We start from the raw sequence: 13370 nt of genomic DNA, 5'->3' as shown, positions 1-13370 counted from the left end.
TTTTTTTTTTAAAAATTTGAGTCACCCGAAATAATGTTACTTAAATTTGGTGGAAAATTCTTTTTCCCTAAATGATAAATGTGGAACAGTTTTAGTCTCCAAAATGCACTATTGAGTGAATGCATGTTATAAGTAAAACAAAACAAAACAGTAAGAGCTTTAAGTGCATATGAGTACTTAGGATTTGATAAAAATAGATTTCAAATAAATGGAAAAATGAGGAAGTGGTACAAGGATAATTCTTTGGCTGTGTGAAAAAAAGCATTGCTCTGGGTCTTATATCATGCACTAAAAATAAAATTCAAATGAGACAAAAAAAAAGAATAGGAAGGAAACATGGGTGAATATAAATATAATTCTGGGAATGGGAAGGACTTTAAGCACAGTGTTAAATGCAGCAATCATAAGGAAAGGTCTGAACTAAAACAACTTAAGTATATAAAGCAAAAAAAAGTGTGTGTGTGTGGGAGCAAATAAATTGTGAAAATATTTGCATGACAAGCTAATAGGTTTAATGTTCTGAGAAATCTTACCAGAAAAAAAAAAAAAAGAAAAATGGATAATGAACACAGAGGCAAATCATTGGTCAGCCAGGGCTGCTATAACAAAAGACTACAGATTGGGTGGTTGAACAGAAACTTGTTTTCTCAGCTCTGGAGACTGTAAATCCAAGATCACTGTGTTGCCAGGTTTAGTATCTCTTGAGGTCTCTTTCCTTGATTTGCAGACAGCCTTCTCACATGGCCTTTCCTATGTGTGCAAGCATCCCTGGTGTTTCTTCCTCTTATAAGAATATCAGTTCTATTGAATAAGAGCTCTGCCCTAATGACCTAATTTAACCTTAGTCTTCTGTTTATAGGCCCTATCTCTAAATAGTCATATTGGGGGTTAGCACTTTAACATATGAATTTGGATCATTCAGCCCATAACACAAGCCAATAAAACAGAACTATTAATAGTCTATTAATAGTCTATAACTATTAATAGTCTAAAATGAGAAAAAATTTTTATCCTTACTTAATAGTTAAAAATACAAATTTGACCATAATGAAATATCCTTTTTATGAATTATCATTTTTGGAAAATGTAAAGGCAATAGGAAGGCGATGGAATAGATGAAAGTAATTTTGGAAGAAAAATGGAATAGTTAGTTCATGGTAACAGAACTGTATAGTAGATAAAAGAGAAGTGATAAACCAAAGCTGACTGAAGTTTCCAGTCTGTGTAACTGGGAAAATGAAAGAGAATGATAGAGTATATCTATTTTTTCCCAGCTCACAATGACCTAATTCTCCCTCGGAGTCAGCGCTGAGCCTTTAGCAACCATTTTTGAATAGCATGACTTTTTTTTTTACACTTTTATTTATTTATTTTTTAAACATTTTTTATTGAATTATAGTCATTTTACAGTGTTGTGTCAAATTTCAGTGTAGAGCACAAATACATGAACATATATTCATTGTCACTTTTTTTTTTCACTGTGAGCTACCACAAGATCTTGTATATATTTCCCTGTGCTGTACCATATAATCTTGTTTATCTATTCTACATTTGCCTGTCAGTATCTACAAATTTTGAACTCCCAGTCTATCCCCCCCCCCCCATCCCGCTGGCAACCACAATTGACTCTATACTTTATGCAATTTGATTGGACCCAGAGTAGGCATCTGATTCAAGCTGGGCCAGTTAGAGATGTTTTTGTTTTTGTTTTTGTTTTTTATTCATAGGAATCTATACACCAGATTTTAAAAATTCAGTCTCTCAGGTGTTAGACCATGACATACATTCATATATATATATATATATATATGAATATGTACATTTTATTGTGTATATAAATACATATATATAAACTGGAGAGACACAGATTTGCCATTTTTCACATACCATTTCTAGTAGAGAAGCAAAATATCTCAATGTGTCAGTGTATAGAGAAAAGGAAAGAAAATGAGAGAATGAGAGAGAGAAAGGAAATCATACATTCTGAGAGGAACAGAGATGAGATTGAGTCCAAATGCAATTCCAATCTAAGTTTATAGATTTCCTTAGGCCTGGTTTCAGGATCATACAATATAATCAGGAGTTCTGTAAGATATTCCTGTATCCTTATCATAACATCTCGCCCACCTTTTTCTAATGTGTTAGTAGGTTGACTGATAATAGAGGAGAATTCAAAGCTGACTTGCATGGCTTTCAGCCTTAAGGAATTTATAGAGCTCCACACAAAGTGGATCATCAGGTGCACAGGTCAAAGTTTCACACTTTGAGAAAATTTTACTTTTCACTGTCATTCAATTGAATGATTTTGTCATGCAGCTGCTTTGCATTACCAACTGAAATCTGTTTATTGAACCAGTCTACCCATGCACCTAACCATAAAACCTCAGGCTTTTTCCTTCTCCTTTAGCTCTTCGTATAACTACTTCCATATAACCATTGGTGTAAGCTGAGAATGGTGGTCTAGTGCAGCTTTGGTGGGTGGCGTGGAAGTATAGGATAACCTCCTCATTCAGCTTGCTTATGCCCTCTGGGTCTGCTCATTCTTCCTTTTGTTAATGTGGCGTATCATGTTGATTGATTTGCAGGTATAGAACCATCCTTGCATCCCTGAAATAAATCCAAGCTGATTATAGTGTATGATCCTTTTTATATATTGCTGAATTCAGTTTGCTAATATTTTGTTAAGGATTTTTGCATCTTTATTCATAAGAGAAACTGGCCTGTAATTTTCTTTGTCGTGTCTTTATTTGGTCTTGAAAGAGTGTGTTTCTAGAAATTTATAATTTATCCAATTTTTCTAAGTGGTTCTTTTTTTTTTGGCATATAACTGTTCATAGTACTCATGGTTCTTCGTATCTCTGTGATATCAATTGTTATTTCTTCCTTTTTATTTCTTATTTTATTTGGGTTTTCTCTTTTTTCTTGATGAGCTTGGCTAAAGATTTGTCAATTTTGTTTATCTTTTTGAAAAACCATCTCTGGTTTCATTAATTTTTTTCAGTTGGTTGGTTTGTTCTCTATTCTGTTGATTTTCTCTCGGATCTTATTATTTCCTTCCTTCTGTTGACTTTGGACTTTGCTCTTTTTCTCATTCCCTTAGATAGTAAGTTAGGTTGTTTATTTGAGATTTTTCTTATTTCTTGAGGTAGGCCTGTATCACTATAAAATTATCTCTTAGAACTGCTTTTGCTGCATTTGATAGATTTTGGAAAATTGTGTTTCTATTTTCATTTGTCTAGAGGTATTTTCTGATTTCCTCTTTGGATTCTTCATTGACCAATTGGTTTTTTAGTACCTTGTTGCTTAGACTCCTTGTGTTTGTGTTTTTTCCCATTTTCCTTCCTGTAAATGATTTCTAGTTTCATACCATTGTGGTTAGAAAAATATGCTTGATATACTTTCTATCTTCTTAAATTTGTTGAGAATTGTTTTGTGGCCTGGCTTGTGGTCTATGCTGAAGAACATTCCATGTGTACTAGAAAAGAATGTGTACTCTGCTGTTTCTGGATGGAATGTCCAGTAGATACTTATTAACTCCAATTTGTCTAATATGTCATTTAAGACTGTTTTCTTATTAATTTTCTGTTTGGATGATCTATCCATTGATGTAAGTGGGGTGTTAAAGTCTACTACTATAATTGTGTTACTGTCAATTTCTCCCTTTATGTCTAGTAATATTTGCTTTATATATCCAGGTGCTTCTATATTAGGTACACACATATTAACAAGTGGTATAATCTCTTCTTTTATTGATCTCTTTATCGTTATGTATTGCCTTTGTCTTTTTTATAGACTTTGTTTTAAAGTCTTTTTTGTCTGAAATGAGTATTGCTACCCCTACTTTCTTGTCATTTCCACTTGCATGAAATACCATTTTCTGTTCTCTTACTTTCAGTCTATGTGTGCCATTAGCTCTGAAGTGACTCCTTTTAAAACATTTTTTATTGATCTATAATCATTTTACAATGTTGTGTCAAGTTCCAGTGTTCAGCACAATTTTTCAGTCATACATGGACATATACACACTCATTGTCACATTTTTTTCTCTGTCAGTTACCATAAGATTTTGTGTATATTTCCCTGTGCTATACAGTATAATCTTGTTTATCTATTCTACAATTTTGAAATCTAAGTGACTAAATCCAGTCTAAGTGACTCTCTTAAAAGCAGTGTGTAAATGGGTCATTTTAAAAAAATCCAATTAACCACCCTATGTCTTTTGATTGGAACATTTGGTCCATTGATATCTGAAGTTATTGTTGATAGATATATGTACATGTTGCCATTTTGTTAACTTGTTTTCTGATTGTTTTTGTAGTTCTCTGTTCTTTTCTTCTTTTAGGTTCTTGTGGTTTGATGATTTTCTTTAGTGATATTCTTGTGCTCCTTTCTGTCTTTTTTTGTGTGTCTATTGTAGGTTTTTGATTTATTATGATTACCATGGGGTTCATATATGTTGACTTATAAATATATCTGCTTGTTTTAAATTGGTAGTCATTTAAGTTCAAACACATTCTAAAAGATCTACCATTTTTACTCTCCTTCCCTACATCTTTGAGCCTTTCTCAAAGAGAGCACAAGGTTCCAGTTGACAAATCAGATAACTGGATACACAGGATGATTATGGGAAGGTGTACAGCACACTGCTTGAGACATAGTAAAAATTTAAGTAAGCACTCAACTTCCAATGGTCTTGTATAGTCCTGCAACACTTTTGGAGCTGAGACAGCCTTGACTTTGAGGATTATCTCTGAATAAGGTAGTAGGGAAGCTCTGATGGAATAAAACTCTTACATGGTATCTAACAGAGCATAGGGGAAAACTGCTTACCTGAAACTGCCATTCACCCAGATAAGGGACAGTACGTGGTAGAGGAAAAGGTTTAAGTCAAGTCATGTCTCCATAAGAATGGAGTTAAGACATGTAATCTTTTTTTCCCCCCAAACTTTTAGAAACATGTTCAAGTCACATTAAACTTAGAAATTATCATATATTGTGAGAACATTAAAGATTGTCCAAGGAAGGTTGTCAGATAAATAATATTCTGAGAATGATAATAGAACTGAAAAAGAAAACAAATTATATTTTCTCAGAAACATGTTCATAAAATTTAGTAGTCAGGAATACTAACTAACATGATAACGGAAGTTCTCCTGAGATGCAATGAATAGAATGAATATAAAAATAGGGAAAAAAAATAGCAAATGACTAGCCTCATTGGATCTGCCCCTTTTCACTATCATAGTTACCATCCTTCTAGATAGCTTTCCTGTCTGTTTGCTTCTAGACTTCCCTACTGAAACCTATTGCACAATTCAACGGCCACTGCAAGAAATTTGATCATTTGTGTCAGCAATTTAGAGCCCAAGGTGATCTTTCATATAAAATTAAAGCTTCAAATCTGTGAACCTCACAGTTTCTTATAAGTTGTTCCAGAAGTTTTTACCTATCTCTTGATATGTCTTGATTTCTATCTCATTTACAGCCAAATTAGCTTAATGATTTTCATGTACACCTAACAATTTTATCTACACTGTCAGCCATCTCACTAGTCATCTGCCTATGAGGAAAATGTTCCACTTTCATCTTAATCACTTTACATAACATACTAGTGTCAGGTATATAGTGTAATGATTCGATATTTGTATATATTGGGAATCACCACAAGACATCTAGTCAATATCCAGTTACAGATTTTGATATCACATATTTAATCCATTTATTGGCCTATTAATTTTACCCTCTGTCATTGTAACATGTGATACCCCTAACTTAAGTCACATGTTTGTTACCTATACTTGTGTAACCATTTAGGATCCAAGAGAGACTAGACCAGTGCTGTTCAATAGAAATATAATGCAAGCCACAAACGTAATTTTAAACTCTCTAGTAGTTACATTAAAAAAGTTTAAAAAAAACCGAGGTGCAATTAATTTTAATAATTAATTATTTAACCTAGTCTATCCAAAACATTAAAATTTCAACATGTAATCAGTATTATTTACATTCTTTCCTTCATGTTGATTCTTTGAAATTAGTGTGTATTTTACATTGACAGCATATTTTGATTCAGACTAACCTAATCTCAAGTGTTCAACAGCCAAATTTATATAATGGCTACCATACTACACAGCTCAGGAAGGGGCAAATCAGAAAAAACCTGTCACAACTTCTGAAGAAAAATCTTCAAAGTCATGTGCTACATTTTCTTTGTAGATGGAGGATAGCGTTATTATTATTGTTTAGGGAGAATAGACATGGGGGGGGCAAACATTCACATCACCAGGTTCAGGAGACAAACATTGCACTTATGAGAGATCATTTAGCTGGAGATACAAGTCTGGAATCTTCTTTGCAGCTCCACCTTCGGTGGTACTTTGTATATAGAAGGCTCTTACTGAGAGTCTTCAATGGCAAAGATCAATATTCATATAATTACATATTCAACATTTATAAACTTGTAATAAAATATTTATAATTCTTATCAGAAAACTAACATTTTGAACTCATGTGCTAAGGGAAGCCATGCAAGAGCCTGAAATACAGTGACCCCAAACTAAGTTAGCAATAAAAGGTTTATTTTTCTTAAGGAAATCTAATTATTCCTGGTCTCAGTTTTCAAAGGAAATTTAACTTTTTTTGTGTAGAATATAGACTTCAGAAATCCACTATAGTGTGTTGAAATGCACATCTACCCTTGTTTATTGAAAACATAGGAATCAGTCACTTTCCAGTATGTAAAACAAAAACAGAGACATTGTTCAAAGACATTGGATTTACCAAAGTAAATAATATTTGAATGCTATGGTTACTTTAAAGATGATGGGCAGTCACTCCCAGGAAGGTAATAATATGTTGCAAGTTTGAAAGAAAATGGATTATTCAAGATGTCATTTCGTGAAAAGGAAATAATGTCCTTTATATTCAAAGCACCAAAAGAGAATTTAACACACTGTGCTAGAGAAACCAGAGATAACATTTGATGGTTAGAAAACATAGGGTTTTAAGAAAAGAAAAATGTTACCTTGTTTTCCACTTCCATCATAGAAAGGAGATTAGATACATGAAGCAGATTGGGGGGAATTCAGGGGGAAAGTATACAAATCAGATGATATAAAGAAAAACTAATAAAGCTAAATACAGATTGTTAAGTGATAATAGAAAGAGACAGATCATGTTTAACATAACCATATTTTTAAAAACTATAGTCATCATGTTGTATATTATATCCCCAGACCTTGTTTATCTTATAAACATACTGAATATTAAAATTAGAATGCAACTGTTGGTGGGAATGTAAAATGGTGTAGCTGTTATGGAAGTTCCTCAAAAAATTAAAAATGGAGGTACTATTTGATCCAGCAATTGTACTTCTCCCCTGTCATTTCTCCACTCTACCCTTCACCCACCATGCTACACAGAACTGAAGGCTAGGCTTGCTCTTAATGCAAATGGCATAGCTTTAGGGTCACAAATTAGGAGTAGAGAACTAGCCCAACTATTTTATTTTTGGTAGAAGAGAGTTGGGCTTTAGATGAACTATTCAAAACAAAGCCATCATTTTGGAGAAATGTTCCCTGGCCTTTAATTTGCTTGTAACTATCAACCTATTTAATAGCTGACACACTAGGTGACTGAGAATATATTTTGCAACTTTTTATTCTTGGAAGATTTACCAAAAAATTACATTATTAAAATTAAACATTCTATGGTTGTTATGCTAATGACATTCTTAAGGCCAAAGTGGGTATTAGGTGATTCTGACCTTAAAAAAAAAAATCCCTGATTAATTATTACAGTCTTGATTTATATCATAGAATTGTTTGGTTTCAAAATTGGTTCTCTCTCTCCCTCCCTCTCTCTGTTTTTGAAGGAACAGGAAAAGAGTTTTGGGTAAGAAAGATTAAAAAAAAGTTTTTCATTGAGTAAATGTAGGCCTTAAGCACTATAGCTATAGTGTCTGATGGATAAAATTGCCTTATCTTTTAGGTAGAGTCATAATACTTAAAAATAATTAACCCTCCTAAGAAAATTTCAACATAAATTGAACCAATGAAAAACTCAGTTCTTTAATTCATCTCTTTGTATCCTACCATATAGGCTTTAATTAAAGAGTAATAAAGATATGTAGAAAATAAAGCAATATAGTTTCTCAGAAAGATAGTTTCTTTTTCTTTCATTATCAAAATAAGTACTTTTCTTAAGTAGGATGAAAATAGTGACTCACTTCTATAAAATTGCAATCACTATAGGGGTGACTCCTCCCGTTGATTTGCTGTGGGTCTCTTAGAAGCTGAACTATAATGGCCCCTTGACACAAAGAGCAGCAGACTGCAGTCTCCTGACAGAATAGGGAGAGCAATGAGAAATCCTGATTTCTAAGGATGGGATGGGCAAATGGTATTATACTGTGTAAGCTTTTAAAATGTATGAAATGGGAATAAAAATATGAAGTGGAAAATGGGAAATAAAATCTATCAGCTGTGAAATGGGAAGTGTGAAATAGTATAAATGTCAAATGTAAAAACAATAAAGTATGATATATTAAAGATGGAAAAAAAGAAACCTTGATTTCTAGAGAGAAGACATAGCAGTGGAACTGTTTCTTAACTTTTGTGGCTGTTTGCCACAACTCTTCAAAGTTTAAATTTAGAGTCAGAACATTTATTCATAATGCATGAAATGTGCAATTATGCCTTTTGCTACTAATTGAAGATACCTAAATTGTGCATTTTTGGCCTATTGTTCTATGGTCAATTTGGAAGAGAATGGTTTCATTATATAATATCATCTACAGACTCCTTGGACCAATCTAGAATTATATGACATATGATTACAAGATTTTTATGACACCTAAATATTGATGTTCCCCTTGGTATTTAAAACTAATCATAATCTCCTAAATTCACATTTTAATGAAGCAGAAAAAAAATGATTAGGTTCAAGTGCATAAAGCTTATGCTACAAGAAATATTGTTTTAAAAATTCCTCCATTTGCTAAAAAAATTAAAAATGGCTCTCTTAAGGAGCCATCTGTGCACTGAGTATGGAAAGGCATATATACTGTATTAAAATTTAGGAAAATACATATATTTATAGCTTATTGTACACAAAACACTTCTGAATTGGCGAGTTCATATATGAAAAACATGAGTTGCTATCCCATCATGGTGACTAAAAACTTCTTCAGATTGTTTAGTGACTTCAGAGACCTTAAAGTAATATTTTTAAGCAGTAGTTCCCCAAATTGCATGTTACTTTGTAAGTTACATACTTAAAAAGTATGGTTTTTCACATGATTTTAATAGATATGTTTTAAAAGACTTGCTCCTCCCTAGTCCCTGTTCTAGGTTGTATTATTTTTCCCAAGTATTCATGGTCTTTCCTATGGAAGGGTTATGCTTCCCAGCCCCAGTTTGGCCATGTGCTTTTCTTTGGCTAATGTGAGTATGATCTATCGATTGATTGATCGATTGATCTATCTATCTATCTAGTCTAAGCAGAAACTTTACCTGCCATCAATTGTTCCATCGTTGTTTTCCCTCTGTCACAAGAAGGGTACATCACAGACAGGGGCTGTTCCTTTAGTTTGGATCCTGGAAAAAAGATGTGTGGGACAGAGTAACAGTCAATCTGCAGTCAGTTTATGATGTGATGTGGACCAGAGATAAACCTTCATTCTTTTAAAGAACAGGATTTGGGGGTTGCTTTTTAACCACAGCAGAAACTAGCAAAGGCTGACTTTTCATGTTACTGGAGAGTAGGTTCTTGTCTCATTGCGGAAAGAATTCAGAAACCAGGAAGCCAAGAAAAATGCCCTTATTCATCTGCTTTTAGTGTTATTCTCCGTTATAGGTATCCTAAAGCAATACTGCTTGTTTCTTAGTATTTTACCAGATTTTAGTGAAATGACTGATTTTTAATATATTTTTAATATTTTTTTTAATATTTTATATATCTGTAATAAAGTGATGAACACATTGATCTCGCACATCCATTTCATCACACATTACTCAAAACAGATTTTCAAGAAGTATGATGCAGTTTTACTTTTGGGGACTATGTTTTTATAGAAATCAAAATAGACTATGATCTAATTTGAAAGGCCTATAATAACATTGCTGAAACTTACATTCTTTGCTGAACACTGATGAATGAGACTTTTAAACATATTTACTCATAAGAAGTCAATGTGTTCAAGAGATATGTGAAGTGATGCTAATAACAAACATGTATTAACTGTTTATTATATGCCAGGCATTGTGCCAGATTCTTTCCATATATAAACTCTTTTCATCCTCACACAACTATTTAAGATAGATATTAATGTCCTCATTTTAAAGATGAGAAGAGTAAGGCTCAGAAAGTTTAAGTGACTTGCCTTGGTCATATATCTAGGTATTATCTGAGTGAAATTCTCACTCTCAAGTTTAAGCTTCTAATCAGTATTCTACACAGATTTTGGTGCAGGGCAAAATTGAGAATTCACTGCATTGTCACTTTTTCCTCCTTCAGAGACCTCATTCTTACCCTTCAGGTACACATACTCTTCCTGATACCTAGTCAATTATCTCTATCAAGAGATTTCATTTTTCATTTGTGTGTGAGAACACTCACACTAATGTGTTAACTATGGCCTTTTAATCTTGTCTTCTCTGTTAAAGTTTCTATTTCCTATTGAATAAAATTTAGGCAATATTATGCAGGAGACTTATTTGAACAAAGGAAAATTCTTATCTCTGAAATCATACAATTCTTGAGGTTAAGTCTATATTGCCAACCTGCTTGTGTTATATTAGGATTCTTTGGAGTCTGGGAAAGAAACAGTGGAATTCTTGGTCCTGTTGCATTCTTCCTTCTGAATCTGCTCCTGATGAGCTCTTTGAAATTGGACAAGTCACCCATCTCACTTAATCTCAGATTCCTCATCTACCTTTTATTCTAGGTGTGTTTAGCCTTCATATTTTGATACCTCTATAGCGTGATCTTCCCTCTGAATACAGTATTTAAAAGTGAAAGAGTTAATGCTTTAATCATCAGACTTTCTTTAAAAAGCAGAGGGACAGTATTGAGAACTTTAGTTTCATTTCATGCATCTTATGCATACCTCTGACTTACTTTAGAGCCTAATTTATTGTATTTATTCCTTATTATAGCAAGGTAGCTTTTGTAAGAAATATTCTGTTCTGGCTTTTCCTTTTTTTATCTCACCAAGCGTTATATGAACATTACTCTTGAAATGCTTGATCTGACCTAAGTTGACAAGTACTTATTTTCCTTCCTGAAGCAAAAGCCCATTAACACTACAAAAGATTTCAAACCATAAGATTCCCATTACTCCAAATATTTTCTCCAATTCAGATTGATGGATTCCCACTCCATCAAATGTTTGGTAAAAGAGCATGATCATCCATGTATTCAGAAAAATGTGACACAGAAGGTGTAAAGCAGTGTTTGTATATATAATTTTTACTTCCAGACTAGCAAAAAACCAAAAAACAAGGAAAATTACATTATATGTTCTTTCAGTAATCTACTTATGAATTAAACATTTATTGAGGGCCCACTATGGATGAGACACTGATGATGCAAGATTCAGACCATCTTTTATAACATTTGAATGTACATGATTTTTACCTTGTATTTCTTTGTAGCTATACAGATTTTTTGATCAGGATAAAATGAAAAATGTATTAAAGTTGTCTGAGATAATACTTTCCTTATATTGTAGTCTCCTTCTATACCTCACTCTCAAGGTCTCACCTTCAACCCTCATGGAATTTTACCAAGACATTTTCCTAAATGAAGAAAGTTCCCTAAGTGAAACTCTAGTACCAGTGGTTAATAATATTTTCTGAAACGTATCTTTCATTTAAAAAAATAAAGCAACTAAGCCTCAGAAGACATAAATTTCATAGCTCATATCTTGAAAATAAATGTCATTTTACTCTAAATACCTTTGACTTAAAACTACAATGCTGTATTAAAATTTTAATTAATAAACTATATTTTCAGAGCAGTTTGAGGCACACAGAAAATCAAGCAGAAAGTACAGAGTTTCTGTATACTTCATGTACGCCCTATTCTACAATCTCCCCATTATTGACATCCTGTATCACAGTGGTGTATTCATTAAATTGATGAACCTACATTGATCCGCCATAACCACACAAAGTCCTTACAGTTATATTAGAATTCACTCTTTGTGTTGTATATTCTATGGTTTTGGATAATGTATAATGATGTGTATCTATTGTAGTATCATACAGAATAGTTTGACTGCCCTAAAGACCTATTCATCCCTCGCTCCACTCAATCCCTGGCGAGCACTGATCTTTTTACTGTCTCCACAGTTTTGCCTTTTCCGGAATGTCATATAGTTGTAATCGTATGGTAAGTAGCCTTTTCAGATCAGCTTCTTTCACTTAGTAAAAGAATATCCATTTAGATGTCTTCCTTTTTTTTTTTTTTTTGGCTCGATAGCTCATTTTATTTTAGTGCTGAATAATACTACATTGTCTGGATGTACCACAGTTTATTTTTCCATTTATCTACTGAAGGACATCTTGGTTGCTTTCAAATTTGGACAACTACAAATAAAGTTACTATAAACATTTGTGTGCAGGTTTCAGTGTGGACTTAAGTTTCCAGCTCCTTTGGTAAATACCAAGTAGTGAGTTGCTGGATTGTATTGTAAGAGTGTATTTAGTTTTGTTAGAAACTACCAAACTGTATTCCAGAGTGGCTGTACAATATTATATTTCCACTTGCAATGAGTGAGAATTCCCTTTGCTCCACATTCTTGCCAGAATTTGGTGTTGTCAGAGTTTTGGATTTTGGCCATTCCAATAGATATATATAGTGGCATTTCATTGTCACTTTAGTTTGCATTTCCCTGATAACTTATGATGCTGAGCATCTTTTCGTATGCTTATTTGCCATCTGAGTATCTTTTCTGGTGAACTCTCTATTAAGGTCTTTGAGCTGTTTTTAAAATTGAATTGTTTGTTTTCTTATTGTTGAGTTTTAAAAGTTCTTTGTATATTTTGGATTAGTCTTTATCAGATGCATCTTTTGCAAAGATTTTCTCCCAGCCTGTGGCTTGTCCTCTTGTTGCCTTGACATTGTCGTTAGCAGAGCAGAAGTTTTTAATTGTAATGAAGTCCGGGCTCATCAGTTAGGTTTTTCACAGATCATGTCTTTGGTGTGTATTTAAAAAGTCATCTCCATATCCAAGGTCATCTAGGTTTTCTCCTCTGTCATTTTTTAGAATTTTGTAGCTTTACATTTTGCACTTATGTCTACGATTCATTTTGAGTTAATTTTAATAAAAGGTGTAAGGTCTGCATCTAGATTCGTTTTTTTGGTAT

The sequence above is a fragment of the Camelus ferus genome, chromosome 8, assembly GCF_009834535.1.
Source record: "Camelus ferus isolate YT-003-E chromosome 8, BCGSAC_Cfer_1.0, whole genome shotgun sequence".
Taxonomy (NCBI): Eukaryota; Metazoa; Chordata; class Mammalia; order Artiodactyla; family Camelidae; genus Camelus; species Camelus ferus.
This window is presented reverse-complemented; position numbering follows the sequence as displayed.